The 21,706-nt window shown below is 45.0% G+C and overlaps 1 long non-coding RNA gene across 1 annotated transcript in view; it reads left to right on the top strand.

Annotated features, from left to right (window-relative positions):
- The window catches only part of LOC133382097 (uncharacterized), a 72,830-nt gene extending 63,235 nt beyond the window's left edge, over positions 1-9,595 (top strand). Inside the window, exons 2-3 of the long non-coding RNA XR_009761791.1 lie at positions 5,840-5,944; positions 9,465-9,595. This is a non-coding gene — a long non-coding RNA (uncharacterized LOC133382097). The remainder of the gene's footprint in view (positions 1-5,839; positions 5,945-9,464) is intronic.
- The last annotated feature ends 12,111 nt before the right edge of the window (positions 9,596-21,706 follow it).

Here is a 21,706-nt window from a genome sequence, read left to right as displayed (position 1 = left end):
CATACTCTTACTTTTCACTTATCGAAGCCAAATGTACTCTTTTTGAAATGACAAAGTGATGGTAACCCTAGTTGAGTATTAACATGTGCTCCATTTGCTTTGTTTAAATATTTATAATGAGGGAAAAAACATCCTTTTGTTAATGGAAGAAGTTAATACCACATACATTTCAAACATCAATAACATTTTTCTTTGTATTTTCTATTAATTGCTATTGTTTTATTGAATTTTTTTTTTATGTAACAGGAAATAGTCCACACCAACTCAGGAAATATTCACTAATAGGCAAAAAACCTTGCGGTTTAAGAACGTACCTATAGCAACAGATATTTCTATCAAACTTTAAAAAGCAGGGAAATTGGGCAGCTATAGTGAATGCACATGGGGAGCAGGAGACCTGACCTCCTGCCTGATATATTGTAATGCTTTATAGGAATTTGTCAAAATGCAAACACGATTTGGGTTGGTCTTTCACAGTCCAATCTACTTCCTGTGTAGCTTGGAAGGATTTGGTAACGTGCCTCTGAGAATATGGTAAGTGGTGGCAATACCTGCCATCTCCAAAGATGGAGAATGGAGAATTACATTTTTGCATGTTTGTTGGTGTTAGGGTTGCCAGGTTCATGGCCTGAGACTGATCCTGTATCTTTAGGAGAAGAGAAAGTCAGCCAAGTGCTACTGTAATGAAAAAAACCCAGCCTCCAAGAGGTCTTCTGTATCTTTAAAAGTTGTGCAGGGAGAAGGGAGAATTCCACCTTGTGGTTTTTCTCATTAGGGTGTTGCAAGAACACCTGCACTTGGCTGACTTTCTCTTCTCCTAAAGATACAGGATCAGTCTCAGGCCATGAACCTGGCAACTCTAGTTGCTGTTCTTCTTACTTTGCTTCTTTCCTGTGTTACTACTATTTCTACAGAGAATCTAACCTAGAAAATTATATTTCTCTCATTATTCATCGTAGAAATCTGTGTCAAATTTATTTTTATTTATTTCAAAGCCTTTTTATTGGTCAATGTCATATGATGGTGAAGACAGCCTTTTGTATTTCCAACTGGAGGTTATGCTGTATTTCTATTTTGGGCACATTAACAGTTGAATCTGAAACTGCAATTTGATGTAAAATCACAGATTACAATATATTGCTACTTAAGCAATGACTGTAGCTGTGGGGAAAAAACAAACTTGTCCTGCCCAAGATGCATGTTTTCAGCTTGCTATGCTTAAACTACTCCACTTAAGGAAAGGTGGGCATGGTCAATTAAAAACAGAGAGTACACCTACAATATCGCTAGAATATATTTAGCTCCCACTGTTTTATTTTGTGCAAACTGAGATACTACTCATGTCCATTGGAAACTGTTCTGCAGAACAGTCAGTGCCATTATTCCACAATTGCTTTTGGAGCTTTTTTTAAGTGTTGCTGTACTTACATATTCACAGAAACAGAAGCAAAGAAAATGATTTACTATAGGAAACATCACTAAAATTACCAAGTAAATCAAACATATTTAAAGTGACTGTCTGCACCATATCAACTGTTTTAATATTGTTGCTTCCTCCCTGTTAAAACAAGAACAGCACAGCATGTTTCTGTTATTTGGGCTGATTGCAGCTGTTGCCACCACTCACCATATGCTCAGAGGCACGTTACCAAATTCGTCCAAGCTACACAGGAAGTGGATTGGACTGTGAAAGACCAACCCAGATTGTGTTTGCATTTTGACAAATTTGTAGGGCAGTACAATATCTCAGAGAGAAGGTCAGGTCTCCTGCTCCCCTGGTGCATTCACCATAGCTGCCCAATTTCTCTGCTTTTTAGATAGAAATATCTGTTGGCTATAGGTACGTTCTTAAACCGCAAGTGTTTTTGCCTATTAGTGAATTTCTCTGCTTTTTAATCCAGGAGGTAAGAAATGGGATCCTGTGTAAGTTTGCTGAGAATGGATTGATCATTTACATGCTTATTGAGTTCAGCGGGATTTACTTCCCCCACAATCATGCTTACAATAGGTGAAACTGACCACAGGGGATGGCGATGGGAGAAGGGGAATGGCAGCAGGCAGGAGGGGGCGAGGAGGGCAGGTTTGATCATTTGCGTGTTTACTGAGTTCAGTGGGATTTATTCCTGTGCAATCATGCTTAAGATAGGCAAAACTGACCATGGGGAGGGAGGCCTGAAGTGGGCAAGGGAGGAGGAAGAAGGAAGAGGGGAGGGGAGGAGGAAGGGAGAGGGGAAGGAGGGGAAAGGCAGGTCCGATCATTTGCATGCTTATTGAGTTCAGTGGGATTTACTCCCAAGCAATCATGGCTAGCATAGGTAAAACTGACCATGGGGGAGGGGAGAGTAAAGGAAGAAGGGGGGAGAGGGGAGCAGAAGGAATGGGAGTGGGAAGGATGGAATTGGAAGGGGGAAGGAATGGGTTGGAAGGGGAGAGGGAGAGGTGAAGGAAGGGGGAGGGAAGGGGCAAAAGGGAGGTGATGGGAGGGAGGGAGGAGGGGAGGGCAGGTTTGATCATTTGCATGCTTATTGAGTTCAGTGGGATTTACTCCTGTGCAATCATGCTTGAAGATGAAATGGACTGCCTTCAAGTTGATTCCGACTTATGGCGGCCCTACGAATAGGGTTTTCATGGTAAGCGGCATTCAGAGGTGGTTTACCATTGCCTCCCTCTGAGGCTGAGAGGCAGTGACTGGCCCAAGGTCACCCAGTGAGCTTCATGGCTGTGTGGGGATTTGAATCAAGGTCTCCAAGGTCATAGTCCTAGTGTAGGTAAAACTGATCATGGGGAGGGGGAGGATGGAGGGAAGGGGGAGGAGGAGAAGGAGAAGGAGAAGGAGGGGACTGGAAGGGGATGGGGAGGGAAAGGGAGGGGTGATAGAAGGGGGAGGGAAGGGCCAAAGGGAGGGGATCGGAGGGAGGAGGAAGAGAGGATAGGTTTGATCATTTGCATGCTTTTTGACTTCAGTGGGATTTACTTCTGTCCAACCATGCTTAGGGCAGGTGAAAATGACCTGGGGGAGGGGCAGGGAGGTGGGAGGGCAGGAATGGGAGGGGAGGGATGAAGGGGGAGGGGAGGAAATTGGATGAGTGGGCACTGGGCAGAGGGGAAGCACCTTTCCTTTCCAAAAGGAAAACATTGTGAATAGTATTCTTTTTCAGGGTTTCCCCCACTGTTTTATTCTACAGCAGGCACATGTAGCCTCCCACCCAAATTTAAACCAAAGCTGTCCCTGGCCATATCCACACCAGACCTTTATTTCACTTTAGACAGTTGTGGCTTGTCCCATAGAATCCTGGGAAGTGTAGTTAGTGAAGGGTGCGGAGAGTTGCTAGGAGATGCCCTGTTCCCCACACAGAACTTCAATCAGAGTGGCTGACTGTTGAACCAGTGTGGCCACTGGACCTCTGTCAGGGGACAGGAGTTTCCTCTCAGCACCCTTCACAAATGACACTTCCCAGGATTATTTGGGGGAAGCCACGAGTGTTTCAAGTGAAATCAAAGTCTGGTGTGGGTATGGCCCCCTGATTAGGCAAGCCAAGCAGTTGTGAGTGGCTTCTAAAACACTGACAGTTGATTCTTACTGAGCATGCCCGGCCTTATCATTGAGTTCAATGCTAAATTTCTTACATTAATTAAAAATCAGCCAGGCATTTTGTAAACGTTTAAACTGCAGAAGGTGAAGGTCAGAGTATGGAGCAAGGTCAGTAATAGGATTACAGGTACTCTGTGAACATGGCTGATTTTTAATTAATTTCAACAAATTATGAGAGCTCTGACAGAAAAAAGTCTAACAGCGGTCTGGTTTTTTCTCTCTTTTTACACGTTGAACTCTCAATGCTCTCTCATTGATTTGTGTATCGCCATGAAAATTTAGAGGGTTGTAAAGCAAGCATTACTGAGTTCAGGACTATAAATTTTGTAAGGTTTTATTTATTTATTTATTGCATTTATATACCGCCCCATAGCCAAAGCTCTCTGGGCGGTTTTCAACAATTAAAAACATTAAAAACAAATATACAAATTTAAAAACACATTTTTTAAAAAACAAACAAAAACAATTTAAAAACACATGCTAAAATGCCTGGGAGAAGAGGAAAATCTTGACCTAGCACTGAAAAGATAACAGTGTTGGCACCAGGCGCACCTCATCAGAAAGTTCATTCCATAATTTGGGGGCCACCACTGAGAAGGCCCTCTCCCTTGTTGCCAGACTCCAAGCTTCCTTCGGAGTAGGCACCCGGAGGAGGGCCTTGGATGTTGAGCGTAGTGTACGGGTGGGTTCGTATCAGGAGAGGCATTCCATCAGTTATTGTGGTCCCAAGCTGTGTAAGGCTTTATAGGTTAAAACCAGCACCTTGAATCAAGCTTGGAAACATACAGGCAGCCAATGCAAGCGGGCCAGAATCAGTTTTATATGTTCGGACCGTCTAGTCCATGTTACCAATCTGGCTGCTACATTTTGCACAGGCTGCAGTTTCCGAAACGTCTTCAAAGGCAGCCCCACATAGAGTGCACTGCAGTAATCTAACTTGGAGGTTACCAGAGCATGGACAACTGAAGCCAGGTTATCCCTGTCCAGATAGGGGCGCAGCTGGGCCACCAACTGAAGTTGGTAGAAGGCACTCCGTGCCACCGACGCTACCTTAGCCTCAAGTGACAGAGATGGTTCTAGGAGAACCCCCAAGCTACAAACCTGCTCCTTCAGGGGGAGTGCAACCCCATCCAGGACAGGTTGGACATCCACCATCCGGTATGGAGAACTGGACCATTTTCAATTTAACATTGCAGAATGCAAAAAATCCATGCTGACTATAGTATATAGCCTCTCTCGTGGCTGTATAATCTATTTGCTTTCAGTGTAGGCCTCTCATCAGCACCAAGTGCTTCTTTGAATTCTGTTGCCTGTTTTACAAAACTAGTCAGTAGTAGAAAGAAGCTCCTTATCCTACTAGGTGTCTGCAATGGATTGTGTGTGTGTATGTTTCACTTTGGATCTTGTGTTGCACAAGATCCAAAGTGCTATACAATCCTTAAGGAGATAGGAATCTCATTATATACATTATAAATAACATTTTAGGAGCCTTGCTGCTTTTCATATTTAATCTCAGATCCCAGGCTTGGCATCTGTTTCTCCTTTCAGTCAAGAAAATGAGAGACTATTTACATATTCTTAGGGCTATATCTTCAATTAAATCTTTTTTAGAGCTGAACTCCAAACATTCAGTATTGGGTTTCTTGGCAGACATCTATCTTTTTCTTTTAAGAGATTTATTTATTCAGTTCGCCTGGGCATCCAGAGTCTCCCAACTTACCATCCCATAATTAGAAAAAGGACCCTACCTCAGACATCTCCAAGCTTTGCTCCAAAATATCTTCTCCTTGATTCATTTATTTATCTACTTCTTTATTGATGTGGTTTTCTTGTCCAGCATCTGCATCTGTAATACAGTACATAGTGGGGCCACAAAATAATTCAATCTGAGGGAGTAATTCACATGATTATTTCTCAGAGCCAACTCTGTTTTTTAAGACAGAGTAAGGAAAATGGAGAATGTAAATTATGGAATTCTGCTTTTATGATTCTAAATATTGAATAACTGACAAAGCTACTGGGTCTCATAGATGCTGAATCTATTCTGTTGTGGATGGTCAAAAGGGAAAGGTCAACATATCTGTGCTATTTTGCATGGAGGGGAAAGGGATTTTCCTATCTGGGTCTCTGTATAATAAAATATTGTATTGTTGTTTCCCTGTGGATGTTTCTTAACATAAATACCTTTGCAAACACACACATACCCAAACATCTTTCTGTTTTTGCACTTATACTGCAATCCTATAGGTCTACTCAGAAGTAAGTCCCAATGAGTTCTATCCTAGTAGAAAACCACAGCACATGAAAAGTGACCCCAGTCCAGAGAAGTTCTTCAATTGGGTTTACTCCCAGGTAAGTAGGTATGGGATTGCAGCTTTAGCATAATAATTTCAACCATTATTTTTAGAGAGTTGGGCACGGTTACCTGTGATGGGTCTTGATGGGCAGGAGAGCATGCAAGCCAAAGCTTAGTTCAGATGTGATGGAAAGGTTGATGGCTGAGGTGCAGATTGACTTGGGAAGAGATTATTTTGTTCTTCTGAATTGAATCACATTATTCCCCCTCCCCCCTTTAGTCATTTGGAGGATGCATTACTCACTTCTCAACCTAAGTATTCATAGGAAACTAGCTTTTAAAAAAAATAAAGGCAGTGTGAACAATTCTGAACTAGATGAACCAATGGTGTGACTCAGTGTAAAGATGGGAAACCTGTGGTCCCCCAAGTGTTACTGGACTACAACTCTCATCACCCTTGACTATTTACCCTGGGGATGATAAGAATCAGAGCCCAACAACATCTGAGAGGCCATAGATTCCCCACCGTTGTGCTAGAGGAAAGCCTCTTCCCTTCAAGAAGGGTGCTTTCTAACTGAGTAGGAGAGCACAGCATGTGAAAAGTGACCCTAAATCCAGAGTTCTTCCATTTACTCAACCTCTCAAGCAAGATTTTGCATAAGCTTTCTCAAAATGTTTTTTATAGCCTACTTGAGCTTACAGGCTGCAGCATGCCACTTCTTTATTTGTCATTACTCTCATCATATATGGCCCTCCCTGCTACACTATGGTGCTGCAGCTCAAGGAGCCTTCCACTAGTGTGTCAAAATCATTTCGGCACTACACTAATATATTTTCTCCTTCTGGTCATGGCTCTTTTGGATCTGTTGTTGTTGTTATGTGCCTTCAAGTCGATTACGACTTATGGCGACCCTATGAATCAGCGACCTCCAATAGCATCTGTGGGATTGGACCAAGATGAAGGAGGTATGAAAATTGGAGGGAGCAATATCAATAATTTAAGATATGCAGACGATACCATACTACTAGCTGCTAACTAGCAGAAACCAGTAATGATTTGAAATGAATGCTGATGAAAGTTCAAGAGGAAAGCACAAAAGGAGAACTACAGCTGAATGTCAAGAAGACTAAAGTAATGACAACAGAAGATTTATGTGACTTTAAAGTTGACAATGAGGACATCGAACGTGTCAAGGATTGTCAATACCTAGGCACAGTCATTAACCAAAATGGAGACAATAGTCAAGAAATCAGAAGAAGGCTAGGACTGGGGAGGGCAGCTGTGAGAGAAATAGAAAAGGTCCTCAAATACACTAAAGTCAGGATCATTCAGACCATGGTATTCCCAATCTCTATGTATGGATGTGAAAGTAGGACAGAGAAAAAAGCGGATAAGAGAAAAATCCACTAATTTGAAATGTGGTGTTGGAGGAAAACTTTGTGCATTCCATGGACTGCGAAAAAGACAAATAATTGAGTTTTAGAACAAATTAAACCAGAACTACCGCTAGAAGCTAAAATGATGAAACTGAGATTACCATGCTTTGGACACATCATGAGAAGACATGATTCACTAGAAAAGACAATAATGTTGGGAAAAACAGAAGGGAGTAGAAAAAGAGGAAGACCAAACAAGAGAAGGACTGATTCCATAAAGAAAGCCACAGACCTGAACTTACAAGATCTGAACAGGGTGGCTCATGACAGATGCTATCTGAGGTCACTGATTCATAGGGGCGCCATAAGTTGTAATCGACTTGAAGGCACGTAACAACAAAGACATCAGGGGTGGCTACGCTTTTTCAGCCTGAGGGCCACATTCACCATTGGCCAGCCCTTCAGAGGCTGCATAGCAGCAGTGGTGTGGCCAACACTTCACATGCACACTCTTGCATACATGTATAAGCACACACAAACACAAATGGACGTACAGGCAATACAAAACAGAGAAATCTAGTCTCAAAGTAACATCATTTCACACACACACACAGCCCTCAAACCCAACCACCTGTGCATATAGCAACCTCCAGATTGTTTCTGAGTAAACTTTTTTGAGGCAGCCACACCTGAACGTGGGTCATACTGATGTCATACATTCCAGACACTCTTGGTGGTGGAAATCAATTGATCTGATGAGCAGGGAGAGGGTGGTCTGCATCTCAGTCAAGGCACCGGGCTGTGAGAAGATTGAAATCTCTCTGCCCAGCCTACTATTATGATGGGGATGCTCATTACTTCTCCCTGCCCATCAGCTGATTGATCTGATGAGTGGTGAGTTGGCAATCTGAATTCCCAAGAGGTATAAATCTTTCCACATAGCCTAGCACCCTGATGGTCCTCGGCCAAACCACCACCCTTGCTCATCAGATGATCAGTCAAATGAGCAGGGAGATGTTACCTGCATCCTTGTTTTGGCACTGGAATGAATTGATGAAAGTTGTTCTCTGCCCCCCATTTTGCTCTGTACACTCCCCCCACCCTGCAGCGGTGGTATTGCTGGAACTGTCAGAAAATTGAGTTGAGGGGCTGGTGGTGGGGACAATGGGGAATCTTTGGTAGGTTCAGGTCTGTGGGTCCGTGATTCAACCCCCCTGCTATACATTAAGATCTTCCGCTGAGGGCTGCTTCAGCCATCATGGCTTGTTGAAACTAAAAGTAGGGCCAGTTCAGTGGCAGCTCCCTTGCTATAGACCCTCTCAAGTGTTAAGATCAGCAGAGGGGGGGCTCTTGGTAACCCCACCACCCTCCGAGGTTTGGGAGGTGGTAGCCCTGGAGAGGGAATTCTTTGCGGCAGCCCCTAAGTTGAGGAACTTCTTCCCCACGGAGGTGCTTCTTGCACCTTCACTATACAGTTTTTGGCAAATGCTGAAGATGCACCTCTCTACTCTGGCCTTTGACCCCTGAGACGTGCACATTTAGGACCCAGCCTATTCCTGTGAAATCAGAAGAAATGAAATATAAAATAACAACCATAACAACAATTTAGTGCATCTTAGAGGGGTAGCCAACGTGATGCTCTCCAGATCTTGTTGGCCACCAGCTTCCATCGTCCACAGCCAGCATGGCCAATGGTTAGGGATGTTGGGTGTTTGAGGCTGCATACACACCACACACTTAAAGCATATTGAACATATGTTTTTCCCATCAAAGAATCCTGGGAACTGTAGTTTGTCAAGGGCACTGAGAATTGTAGCTCTGTGAGTTAACTACAGTTCCTAAGATTCAGGGGTGGAATGTGATTTAGATGTGCTTTAAATGTATGGTGTGTATGCAGCCGTACTTAAACAACATCATGAGGGCCACAGGTTCCCCCTCCCCGCATTAGATTCTTTCTTTTCATTCCTTCATTGGTGCCTTCCCTCCTTTTCTCTTTTGAATAAATATCATGGGCAGTAGCTGAGCCATTTGGTAGGTGATGCTTCTTTTCTCCCCCGCCCCCCGATTTTGAAACACAATGTCTCTTCCCTGGTCCACTACCTGTATACCTGTGTTCACTTATTCCTTTGAAAGATCCAGATATGCATATGTGAGCATTACAAAACAAGGCCTCTCTCTCTTTTCTTTCTTTCTCCCTAGGTCATAAATGTTATTATCCTTTTCTGGCTTGCCCATTCGTCAATCAGGAGTCACTTTGCTGAAGTGAAGCTTACAGTAATTTTAAGCCCCTTTCCATATCAGGTTTTATCCACCATACTGGAGATTAAAGAGGAGGCCGCCATTCCATCCCGGAGGGGAGGATGTGATATTGGAACTGTTGATAAAATGCGACAACTTTGCTCTTGTGGGTCATGATGTCATCGAAATGAAGCGATGGAATCGCAGCCTTATGCCGAGCCGAATGTATATTATTCTAAGTAAATGAGATCTTTTGAAAGGCGAGCTTATTGTTTTTAATAACCTGAGGTTGTATAATTCCTTTCTCATGTTAGTGCTTTGAGAAATATTTCTCATATTATTATCTTTTTCACTCTGAACCCAAGCCTGGCAGCCATCGGCTCAGAGCTGGAGTAATCCTTTGCATTCCTCCTCCCAGAGACGTTGTGCCATTCACATGATGTCATCATTGTGTACGTTTGCCTTCATTAACTACTGGTGAGTCATGATTATCGTGGCTAATAGAAAGGGGATTATCTCTTAATTAAATCAGACAGGAGGGTGCTTTTGTTGACTTTCTCCACTCTCCCTCCCCCAGCAACACCCCATTGTGCATCCCTGGCTGTTAACCCTTGAATCCCCCTGGATCTAATATTTTAATTTTACCTTCTTCTTTGAGGCAATTAGTCAATGTCAGGCAGATGTTGTGGTTGGACAGACCCTACAGTATGTGTGCGTCAAATGGGTTTCAGCCTCCTGTGTGGTAAGGAAGAAGTCGTTATATCTGCAAAGGAGACTGTGGCAAAGAGAGCCTGATCCTCAAATGGTACAGTCTGTAATGGGCCCAGTGTGAAGCTTAAGTAGGAAGGACAAGGATAGGGGAAATCGACCTGCTGGCAGACCACAAAGCCACAGGAACAGGGAAACAGTCTGGTGTAGTGGTTAGAGTGCTGGACTAGGACCTGGGAGACCAGGGTTCAAATTCTCACTCAGCCATGAAGCTCACTGGGTGACCTTGGTCCAGTCACTATCTCTTAGCCTAACCTACCTCACAGGGTGGTTGTGAGGATAAAATGGAGAGGGAAGAGAACCATGTACACCACCTTGAGTTCCTTGGAAGAATGTAAACACTAGGGATGTAAATGTAACAACAACAACAATATCATCCAAGCAGGCCTGCTGTGCCATCCACAAACTGCCCAGTTGCATGAGCATAATAATAAAGCATTATTGTAGCAAAGTGGTTTAACATAAATCCCTTTTCCAAGGCACTCTGAGAACTGGAGCTGTGTGAGGTGAACAGGGCATCTCCTAGCAACTCTCAGCACCCTTGGCAAACTACAGCTCCCAGGATTCTTTGGGGGAAGCCATTACTGTTAAAGTGATATAAGGGTGCTTTAAATGTATAGTATGGATGTGACCACAGAACCAGTCAGAATGTTTGAAAGATTCTAGTGGTCTGGGAATTGAATGTTCATCTGAGTATTCCTTTTCTCTTTTCAGTTTCAGGGTACTGTTTGTCAGTGTGGATGTGGCCCTCTCCATGTCTGAGAAAACTGCCTCGTAAAGGTTGTGGAGGTAGGGGGACACAGAAGAGAGTCTTGTGTGTACATGCTGTCCTTTGACTTCAAAAATGTTGCATGGACAGAGGCCTATGTGCTAACCTTTGTAGGTGGGTAGGCCCCACTCACATGGTCGGATGGATGGATGGATGGATGTTTGCGTGGGCATGGAGCACCTACAGACCAATGTACATGCTTAAGCATTGCAAGGTTCATGCAGTGGAAGGGCCTTAGCTCAGTGGCAGAGCATCTGCCTTGCATACAGAAGGTCCAGGTTCAATCCCTGGCATCTCCAGATAGGGCTTGGAGAGAATCCCGTGTGAAATCCTGGAGAGCCACTGCCAGTCCGTGTAGACAATACTGAGCTAGATGGACCAAGGATCGGACTCGGTATAAAGCAGCTTCCCATGTTCCTGTGTGTTCCAGTGTGTAAAGAGGATGGCTGCATTCACACCACACAATTAACGTGCTATTATTCCACTTTCAACAGTCCTGGCTTCTCCCAGAGAATCCCAGGAAGTGTTGTTTGTGATGGGTGCTGAGAGTTGTTAGGAGACTCCTGTTCCCTTCACAGAGCTCCAGTTCCCCGGGAAGGGGGATTGTTAAACCACTCTGGGAGCTGTAGATCTATGAGGGGAATAGGGGGTCTCCAAACAGTTAGCGATTTTTTTTTGGTTAGAAAAATTCATCACCTTTTTTAGTGCAAATTTCTCCTAATATATATATTTTTGCAGAACAGTTTTCCCTATTATAATACATTTTTGTATGTTATTTTCACGAACCTATGCATTCTAATGCACATGCTACCCCAGAATATACATTTTTGTACACATTACTTGGCTGGAGAACTGCAAAATCTGGATGTGGAAGGATCGCAGTGTGTTGGTTCTCGCGTTGTTTTTGGAAAGTGCAAATTAGGCAGGTTTGCCTTTAAATGAGAATTGTATTGAATTTCTCCCCATCACAAAATGCAACCCTTGAGAATTTGGGATGGAGAGTAGGCATAGAAAGATCTGTCAATTTTGGTTCTCTCCATTACTCATTTGTCCAGTCGTAAGTTCAGTTCTCCATATTTCTGCAGCAATTTGCAAACATTTTTTTAAAAACGTCCTCATGAAAATTCTCCAGCATTTTAGTGCAAAATTTATCCTAATAAACACATTTTTGTAGGCAGTTTTGACTATACACACTTTTTGTATGCAATTTCTCGTTGTATAATTTATTTATTTATTTATTGCACTTGTATACTGCCCCATAGCCGAAGCTCTCTGGGCGGTTTACAGCAATCAAAAACATTAAAACAAATATACAATTTAAAACACATATTTTAAAAACAATTTAAAACACAATTTTAAAATTTAAAACAATATAAAACAATTTAAAACACATGCTAAAATGCCTGGGAGAAGAGGAAAGTCTTGACCTGGCGCCGAAAAGATAACAGTGTTGGCGCTAGGCGCACCTCGTCATTGTCAGGCCCAGGATGAGACTCAGGAACCAGACCAGGGGTTGTAAGTAATTCAGTTTTTATTAGAGTAATGTCCAAACAAAGACTGCGTCTTCTCATGAAGCAGCACAGAGATACAGGTCCTGCGGCATTGAGAGAAAGTTGACAGAGCAAGGAGCTGCTTCCCGCCTGTTCTTTAAGAAGGGGCCCAATGGGCGTGCAACCTTTCGCTCCTCCTTAACTGCCCCTCAGGTACTACCCGCCTTCCCCCCCTTCTCTCTTGTCTTTTCAGATGTCTTCGTGTGCGCGGCGAAGGGGGAAGCATCGGCCCCTCCTCTTCTGAAGTTTCCGATTCCAGTATGGGGGATAGGGGAGGAGCTGATGGTAAACTGCCTCGCGGCTTTTCTGCCTTGGGCAGCCCTCCCTCTTCCTCCTGTTCTGAGCTTTGGAGAAGGGGAGGCGTGGGAATGTCCAGGGAAGATTCTGAAACTCCAAAGCTCTCAGGCTCCCCGTTGCTAGGCAACCCTATCTCTGGCATTTCCTCTGCTTCGTCTTCACTCCACTCGGGCGAAGTTGCTCTCCCTCCTCCCTGCCATCCGTCTGAATCCTCTTCTTGCAACCCCTCGGGACCCCAACTCTGCCTCCCAACATCATCCCCTCTCCCAAGCTGCCCCCCCCTTTTGCTGACTTGGGGCGGTGGGGAAAACGTTGATGGAAAAGTTTTACCAAATCTGGAGCATGCACGTCAGCTGCATCTTCCCATGATCTATCAGCTGGTCTGTAGCCTTTCCAGTGAATCAAGTACTGCAACTTGCGGCGTCTTATTCTGGAGTCTAGGATTTCCCCAACTTCAAACTCAATCTGCTCATTTACCAGGAGCGGAGCTCCGGGAGGCTCCTCCGGCCGCAACTCACTGGGAGGGGCGGCTTTCGTTAACAGGGATCGATGGAACACAGGATGTATTTTAAACGTGTCAGGTAGCTTCAGTCGGTACGCCACGGGATTAATTTGAGTTTCTATTTCAAAAGGACCCACCCTCTTGTCTTGTAATTTTCTACATTTGCCCGGCATCTGGAGGAAGCGGGTGGACAGCCAGACCTGGTCTCCCAGCTGAAGGGGGGGCCCTCCTTCCTGTGCAGATCAGCAACTCGCTTGTACTCCGTTTTGGCTTCGTTTAACTGCTGTTTCAATGTCTGTTGCGCCGCCTGCAATTCCTTAAGGAAGTTCTCTGCGGCCGGTACCAGCATCCCCTCTGAGCTGCTTGGAAAGACTTTAGGATGGAATCCATAATTAGCGAAGAACGGGGTTTGCTGAGTGCTGGAGTGCAGGGAGTTGTTGTAGGCAAACTCTGCAAAATGCAAATATGATACCCAGTCAGTCTGTTGATAGGACACATAACTACGTAAATATCTCTCCAGAACGGCGTTCAAGCGTTCCGTCTGACCGTCTGTCTGGGGGTGATGGGCGGAGGAGAGTTTTAATTCCGTCTGCAGCTGTTTCCACATTGCTCTCCAAAATTTGGCTGTGAACTGAGTTCCTCAGTCTGAGACTACGCTGTTTGGCAATCCATGCAGCCGGTAGACTTCTTTGATGAATAACTTGGCCGTTTCTTTAGCCTCTAAGGCCCCTGCACAAGGAAGAAAATGCGCCATTTTGGTGAGTAAATCTACCACTACTAGGATGGCTGTCATTCCTTGGGACTTGGGTAGATCAGTTATAAAATCCATGGAGAGGTCCTTCCAGGGTTCGTGTGGGACAGGTAACGGTTGTAACAGTCCTGCTGGTTTTCCTGTTTGTGTTTTTGTCCGCAGACAGACAGAGCAGGACTTCACATAGCTCTCAATATCCCGACGCATTTTAGGCCACCAGAAGTCCTTGGCCACGTTCTGAATGGTTTTGTAAATCCCAAAGTGTCCCGCTGTGATGGAATCATGGCACTGGCGTAGGATTCTGAGCCTTAATTCCCCTTCTGTCACATATCTGGCTGTTTTGAACCATAACAGTCCATTTCTCCAGTGGAAAGTTACTTCTGAGTCTTGATCTTGTCCCGTCTCCTGCCTATATCTTAGCATGTCTACATCTTCTTGTTGTGCCTTTTTGAGTTCCTCTTCCCATGAAGGCTGGCATGATCCCAACGTTAATTTCTCTGGCGGGATCACGTACTGAGGCTGGTCATCGGATTCACTTTCTTTGAATTGTGGCTGTCTGGATAAGGCATCTGCTCTCTGGTTTTTGGCTTGGGCATGATAAGTAATCTTGAAATTAAACCTAGTGAAGAACTGGGACCATCTTATCTGTCTCTGGTTCAGCTTTCTGGCTGTTTGGAGGCTTTCAAGATTCTTGTGGTCGGAGCGCACTTCAATCTGATGAGAGGCCCCCTCTAGGTATTGTCTCCAGTTTTCAAAAGAATCCTTGATGGCCAGCAGCTCCTTCTCCCATACTGTGTAGTTCTTCTCTGCAGGCTTTAACTTCCTAGAGAAGTACGTGCAGGGGTGCAGCTCCTTCACTTCTTGGTCTAATTGCAGAAGGACCCCCCCGATGGCAAAATCCGAAGCATCTGCTTCCACGACGAAAGGGCGGTTCGGATCAGCAAAGCGCAGAATGGGCTCGGTAGCAAACCTTCTCTTCAGCTCCTCAAAGGCCTTGGTGGCGTTCTCTGTCCATTGAAACTTCTTCTTTCCCCTTAAACAGTCAGTCAGAGGAGCTGTTAATTTGGAAAACCCTGGAATGAACTTTCTGTAGTAATTGGCAAACACTAGAAACCGTTGTACATCCTTTTTGGTAACAGGTTGGCCTCAGTCCAATATACAGCTTACTTTCCCTGGGTCCATCTCCACGCCTTCCGCTGAGATTCGATACCCAAGGAAGTCCAAAGACTTGAGGTCAAATCCACATTTCTCTAACTTAGCATACAAGTGATTCTCTCTCAGTCTCTTCAACACCGTTTTCACATGCTGGTCGTGGTCTTCCTGGTTCTTTGAGAACACCAGGATATCATCTAAGTAACAGATTACATACGTGTCCAACAGGTCTCTAAACACATCGTTCATGAACTTTTGAAACACGCCTGGTCTAAACACAAAGCCCGAACGGCATGACCAGGTACTCAAACTGTCCATAAGCGGTCAAGAATCCTGTTTTCCATTCACCTCCCTCCTTCATTCTGATCAGATTGTACGCTCCTCTCAAATCCAGCTTAGTGAAGATTTTTGCGGAGCGCAGTCGGTCTAGCAGCTCTGAGATCAGGGGCAGCAGGTAGCTGTTAGGGATGGTGATCTGGTTCAATGCGCGATAGTCGTTACAAGGTCTGAGTCCCCCCCCCTTCTTTTTCACAAACAGTAGTGGCGCTCCAGCAGGGGACTATGAGGGGCGTATGAATCCTCGCCTCAGGTTTTTATCCAGAAATTCCTTCAGGGCCTCCCTCTCAGTCTCTGTCAGAGAGTAAATTCTCCCCGATGGGATGCTGGCTCCTGGCACGAGATCAATCGCACAGTCGTAAGGGCGGTGGGGGGGTAGAGTCTCTGCCTCTTTTTCATCAAATACATCTTTGAATTCCTCATACTTCAGCGGCAGGGTCACTTGCTCGATCTCTTGCACTGCCCCCGCTAAGTTGTTCTTGATTCCTTCAGGTTGACAGTTCTCCTGACAATACTGTGAGGTGAACCACACCACTGCCTCCTTCCAACTTATTTTGGGTTCGTGCTTGGCTAGCCAGGGCATTCCCAGAATCACCTCAAAGTTCGAGAGATCTGACACGTATAGCGAAATGAACTCTTCATGCCCAGGGATTTGAAGTTTCACTTCCTCCGTGGCTTGTGTCACCCCTCCTGACTTCAGGGGTCTCCCATCGATGGTCTCCACAGATAAGGGAGCGTCCAGTTTCCACCGGGAAATTCCATGACACTTGACTAGTTTTGCATCAATAAAATTTGTGGAGGCTCCACTGTCAAGTAAGGCCGTGGAATTGAACACCACTCCTCTGGAAGTTGTAATCCGAATAGGCAAGACCAACACCCCCTTTGAGGGAGGTTGGATCGTTGGGGGGCCTTTATACAACGCTGCCCCCAGTCCACCGGCTGCACGTGGACTGGGTGTTCTAGTTTCCCGACGGCTCGGCTTTCCCCCCTTTCAGTCCACAGTCTCTGGCCACATGGCCCGGTTTTGAACAATAAAAGCATAAACGTTCTCAGCGTCGTCTTTCCTTTTCTTCTTCTGACAGTCTTGGCCTAGCCCCTCCCTGTCCCTCAGTTGCATTACCTGCCATCCCTGCAGTGGAAAGGGTCTTGCTGCGGGATGCCGAGGCTGAGTATCTCGGGACCTCCTGCTTCTTTTCCAGGGGCCTTCCTTCCATCCGGTGATCTATCTGTAGGCATAGCCGGATTAGTCCTGGCAGGTCAGCGGGGGGGGGGGGGAGGTCCTGGCCAGCTCATCCAGGATTTCAGCATTTAATCCACTCCGGTACATAAACATCAGGGCTGCATCATTATAACCAGTTTCCTGGGACAAAATTTTAAAAGCGTTAGTGTACTCGGAAACAGTCCCTTTAGCTTGCTTCAGAGCGCCTAGCTGCCGCGCTACTGTTTCAGCTCTTTGCGGGTCTTGAAACATCTCGGTCATCTCCTGTATAAATCCTCTGTATCTTCTTAAGACAGTATCCTTTCTCACCAGATACGGAGTCACCCATTTTGCAGCTTCTCCCTCCAGGAGGCTAATCACGAAGGCTACTTTAGCCCCATCGTCTGGAAATTCTGTGTGCCTGACATCCAGATATAACTAACATTGAGCCACGAAAGTTGCCAACTGATCACTCTGTCCCGCATATTTTGGGGGCAATCCAATGGGAACCTTTACTGCGGCAACTGGAGGGGCTGTTCGCATCTGGTCTATCATGGCCTTCAAGGCTTGATTATCCGTTTTCAGCGCCTTGACTGCTGCTAGCAGGGCTTAAACATCTGTCTGCAAATCAGCTACCTTAGTCCTCAAGAGTTTCACTTCTTCCGTCTCAGAAGTGGGGTTCGTTCCCCCCTCTGCTCCCTTTGACATCTTGTCCCAGTCAAGTGAAGAGAGCGTTGAGGGTGATTTAGGTGGCTCTGTCAAGCTGTCAGGCCCAGGATGAGACTCAGGAACCAGACCAGGTGTTGTAAGTAATTCAGTTTTTATTAGAGTAATGTCCAAACAAAGACTGCGTCTTCTCATGAAGCAACACAGAGATACAGGTCCTGCGGCATTGAGAGAAAGTTGACAGAGCAAGGAGCTGCTTCCCGCCTGTTCTTTAAGAAGGGGCCCAACGGGCGCACAACCTTTCGCTCCTCCTTAACTGCCCCTCAGGTACTACCCGCCTTCCCCCCCTTCTCTCTTGTCTTTCAAGATGTCTTCGTGTGCGCGGCGAAGGGGGAAGCATCGGCCCCTCCTCTTCTGAAGTTTCCGATTCCAGTATGGGGGATGGGGGGGCTGATGGTAAACTGCCTCGTGGCTTTTCTGCCTTGGGCAGCCCTCCCTCTTCTCCCTCCTGTTCTGAGCTTCGGAGAAGGGGAGGCGTGGGAATGTCCAGGGAAGATTCTGAAACTCCAAAGCTCTCAGGCTCCCCGTTGCTAGGCAACCCTATCTCTGGCATTTCCTCTGCTTCGTCTTCACTCCACTCGGGCGAAGTTGCTCCCCCTCCTCCCTGCCATCCGTCTGAATCCTCTTCTTGCAACCCCTCGGGACCCCAACTCTGCCTCCCGACAGTCATGAAGGTCATTTCATAATTTGGGGGCCAAATGTTTGCATTTTTGCATATTATTTTCACTCATATATTTATTTTTATGCACACTTTCTCCTACAATATGCATTTTTATAAATATTGTTTGGTTGGCAAACTGTATTATGAATCGAAGGATGGCTGTGTTTCAGTTCTCATATTGTTTCAGAAAGTGTGAATTCGATAGATTCAGCTTAAAATGCAAGCTGAATCAAATTCTCCCCCCCCCATCCCTAGCGGGATGGCATGTGGTAGTGGTGGCGGTGGCAGAGAGCTCATCTCTTCATAGCAAGACTATGTGTGAGAAGGAATGGGAGCATTATCGAAAGGTACGCTAGTAAGTAAGTATGTGGATAAATACATAAATATGCTAATCCCGAATATTGAGTTGTTGTTGTTGTTTTGATAGTGTGATCTTACAGCTTCCCTGAATCTTTATTGTAAGTAAAAGACATGGAATAGTGCTTGCAAAGCTGCCCCATGTCAGAGTGGCTAACTTAACTAGCAGCCAGGTAGCATAATACTTCCAGAAGCAGTTTATACAATAACAGCTGGAAGAGATCAATAGACTATCTAGTCCTACGCCAACCTGCTGCTGTAAAATTATCCAACTATCCACATACTCTAAATCTAAGGCCTATATATGTCTGTGTCTACATGTGTGTGTATGTAATGTGTATCTTTATGTGCTGTGTATGTAATGTATATCTCTATGTATCTGTAGGTACACACACACTATCCATCCATCCATCCATCCATCCATCCATAAGAAACATGTCCTCTAGGTGGCTTACAAGTTACAACCATATAAAGGCACACATTGACCCAATCAAAGCATAGCCTTGAAGTGAAAATACTAAACAGTAAAAATAAGGAACTCAAGCAAAAGCAAGAATAAAAGTTAATATCATTCCATCGATCAGGGAAGTAGGCTAGAAAAAATAGATTGGCAGAAGAAAATCAAGAATATGTCTTGGCAAGTCTTCCCTGGCTAGGTGTTCCACTAGGAAGGCACCACCACACAGAAGGCCCTGAATCTGCATCTCCCTGTATTTCATTTGTTTAGGAAGTTGCATGGTAATTTTGCCGGATCTTAAATGTCAGGGAGAAACATAGGAGAAAGACCTTGCAGGCTCCTTGTGAATATATGTATTCTGTGAGGTTCTGTATTGTAATATAGATGACGTTTGTATTTAAGGAGAGAGGCAATGACAACCTAGTCATACTGAGAGGAAAGGAAGCCCACTTCAGAGCTTGGAAAAGTTACTTTTTTGAACTACAACTCCCATTAGCCCAATCCAGTGGCCATGCTGGCTGGGGCTGATGGGAGTTGTAGTTCAAAAAAGTAACTTTTCCAAGCTCTGACCCACTTGCACACACTCTGTGGCTGTCGCTAGAGGTGCTGTAGCTTTAGAGGGAAGAGACAGGGAGAGGCAGCAAACAACCACTGGATGAGGGCAACAACTGCACTAGAGCTGAGAAACCCAGCCATTCATCACACCCACACCCTTGCTTGAAACTCACAGACCATGCTAAACCATGCGCCACGATTAGTTCTGCCCTGAACAAGCCTGATTTTTTGTATCTTGTACAGATGGCCTTGATTTCCTGTACACATATGAGCATTCTTGTACATCTGTCAACACTGACAGAGAGCCTACACTGCAAGGGGGAATCTCTGTGCTTTGATTCCATCCCATCTGCAGCCAATTTCAAAGCAGCATCCCTGCCGCAGAATTTGATTTACACCATCCTGAAGATGGGTCAGTGTCAACAAGCTGATTTTCAAGGCTCATCCAGATGTCTGGCTTGAATCAGCAGCTGAGCACCATGCTGTATGCAATGGCCCCAGCATCACAGAATTTCATCCTTTCTCTGGGGCTCGGAATGAACTGCCAAAAACTGTCAAGCCATTCTGCACAGTGCCACCTAGTGGCTCTTGTGCAGATACAGGCTATGCTGCGTAGACACTATCCACCCTGACACTGTTGAGGCTCTGTCTGGGAAACAGTCCTGTTTTATTGCTTCTTCCAAGTCAGAGTCACTCTTTACTTCATGTTGTAATGTGAAAGTCTTTCTTAGGATGTGCTTGCCAGAACTGTCACCTCTACCAAATGTCAGCCACTATTTATTGTGCATGCACTTCTTTGGATTCAAACAGTTCTTCAGTCAGGAAGCTAGCTGCCGCCATTCCCAGCCCCCGTTTTGTTGTTTTGGCTTCAATGAAAGCTGAATTCTTGTAAGATGCTGATCATCACCCTGTAAAGTATTAAACTGTAGTGTTTGAGAGGCGTCCTTCACTTCTAGGCCTCTTGAAAAATAGGTGCCTATTAAGGCAATGCTGAAAGAACGTTTGACTCAGATTTCAGGGGATGGTGGGTGGGGTGGGGATAAATGGAGGGCCAAAACCCTTCAGCAAATTTTAGAGTTGGGGTGTCCATGAAACTCTGATAGGCTAGCCGCTGGCTGAGAGCCATCTCCCTACCAGCAAGCCCCCAGAGCTACATGATGATGAAGATGCATCATCAATCTGATGGGGACTTCTAAGCAACATAAGGGGATCCCTGGAAGTACTGAGTGGGGGCTTTTCAGCTCAGTGCTTTGGGTAGCGGTGGTGAGTTCCCTCCAGAATTTTGCCCCTGGCTGGGAAAATCCCTGCAGCTCCACACATAGACCCACATACAGTTGTACATAGCCCATGAATAAGGAAGGATGAATGAATCCATCAATTTCTGTTTCTCTGTTTCTCATTTTTCCAATCTTAAGTACAGTTCTCCACATTTCCACACCAGTTTGCGTTTCCCCCAACAAATTCCTCATGAAAATTCATCGGTATTAATGCCAATCTCCTAATATTCATATATTTATATGCAATTTTGACTAATACATACATTTTTCTGAAGCAATTTCCCCCAATATAATGCATTTTGTATGCTATTTTTATGAATATATGCATTTTTATGCACACTTTACCTTAGTATACACATTTTTTAACACATTACTTGCCTGGGGAAGTGCATTGCAGAATTCAGAAAAGTGAGTGTTTGAAAGGATGACTGTGTTTCAGTTTGCATACTGTTCTGGAAAGTGTGTATTAGTTAGGTTCACCTTTAAATACAAACCAGACTGAATTTCTCCCTCATCCCTACCTGTGAATGGAGCTGCAAAACTAGAGGGGCATTTAGACCCAGCCCTATAATGTGAAACACATAATTGTGTCCTGAACGTGCAGGCCAACTTTCATCCTGAAAGCATTCAAGAGAGAATAATAAGACAGTTATGACATTGTGTTGTGTTTTGCATATAAAATAACAGAATCACACAGTTGGAGGGGGCCATGTAGGCCATCTAGTGTACTACTTTTTGATGCAAGGAATCTAGAGCCAGAGCATCCCCACCACATGGCTCTCCAGCCTCTGACTGAAGGTTTCTAGCTAGGGAGAGTCCACATCACCCCTCCAGGGAGTTGGCTCCA

This window comes from Rhineura floridana, chromosome 3 (genome assembly GCF_030035675.1).
Source record: "Rhineura floridana isolate rRhiFlo1 chromosome 3, rRhiFlo1.hap2, whole genome shotgun sequence".
Lineage (NCBI taxonomy): Eukaryota > Metazoa > Chordata > Lepidosauria > Squamata > Rhineuridae > Rhineura > Rhineura floridana.
The sequence above is the reverse complement of the archived record's forward strand: the minus strand, read 5'-3'. Positions and strand labels throughout refer to the sequence as shown.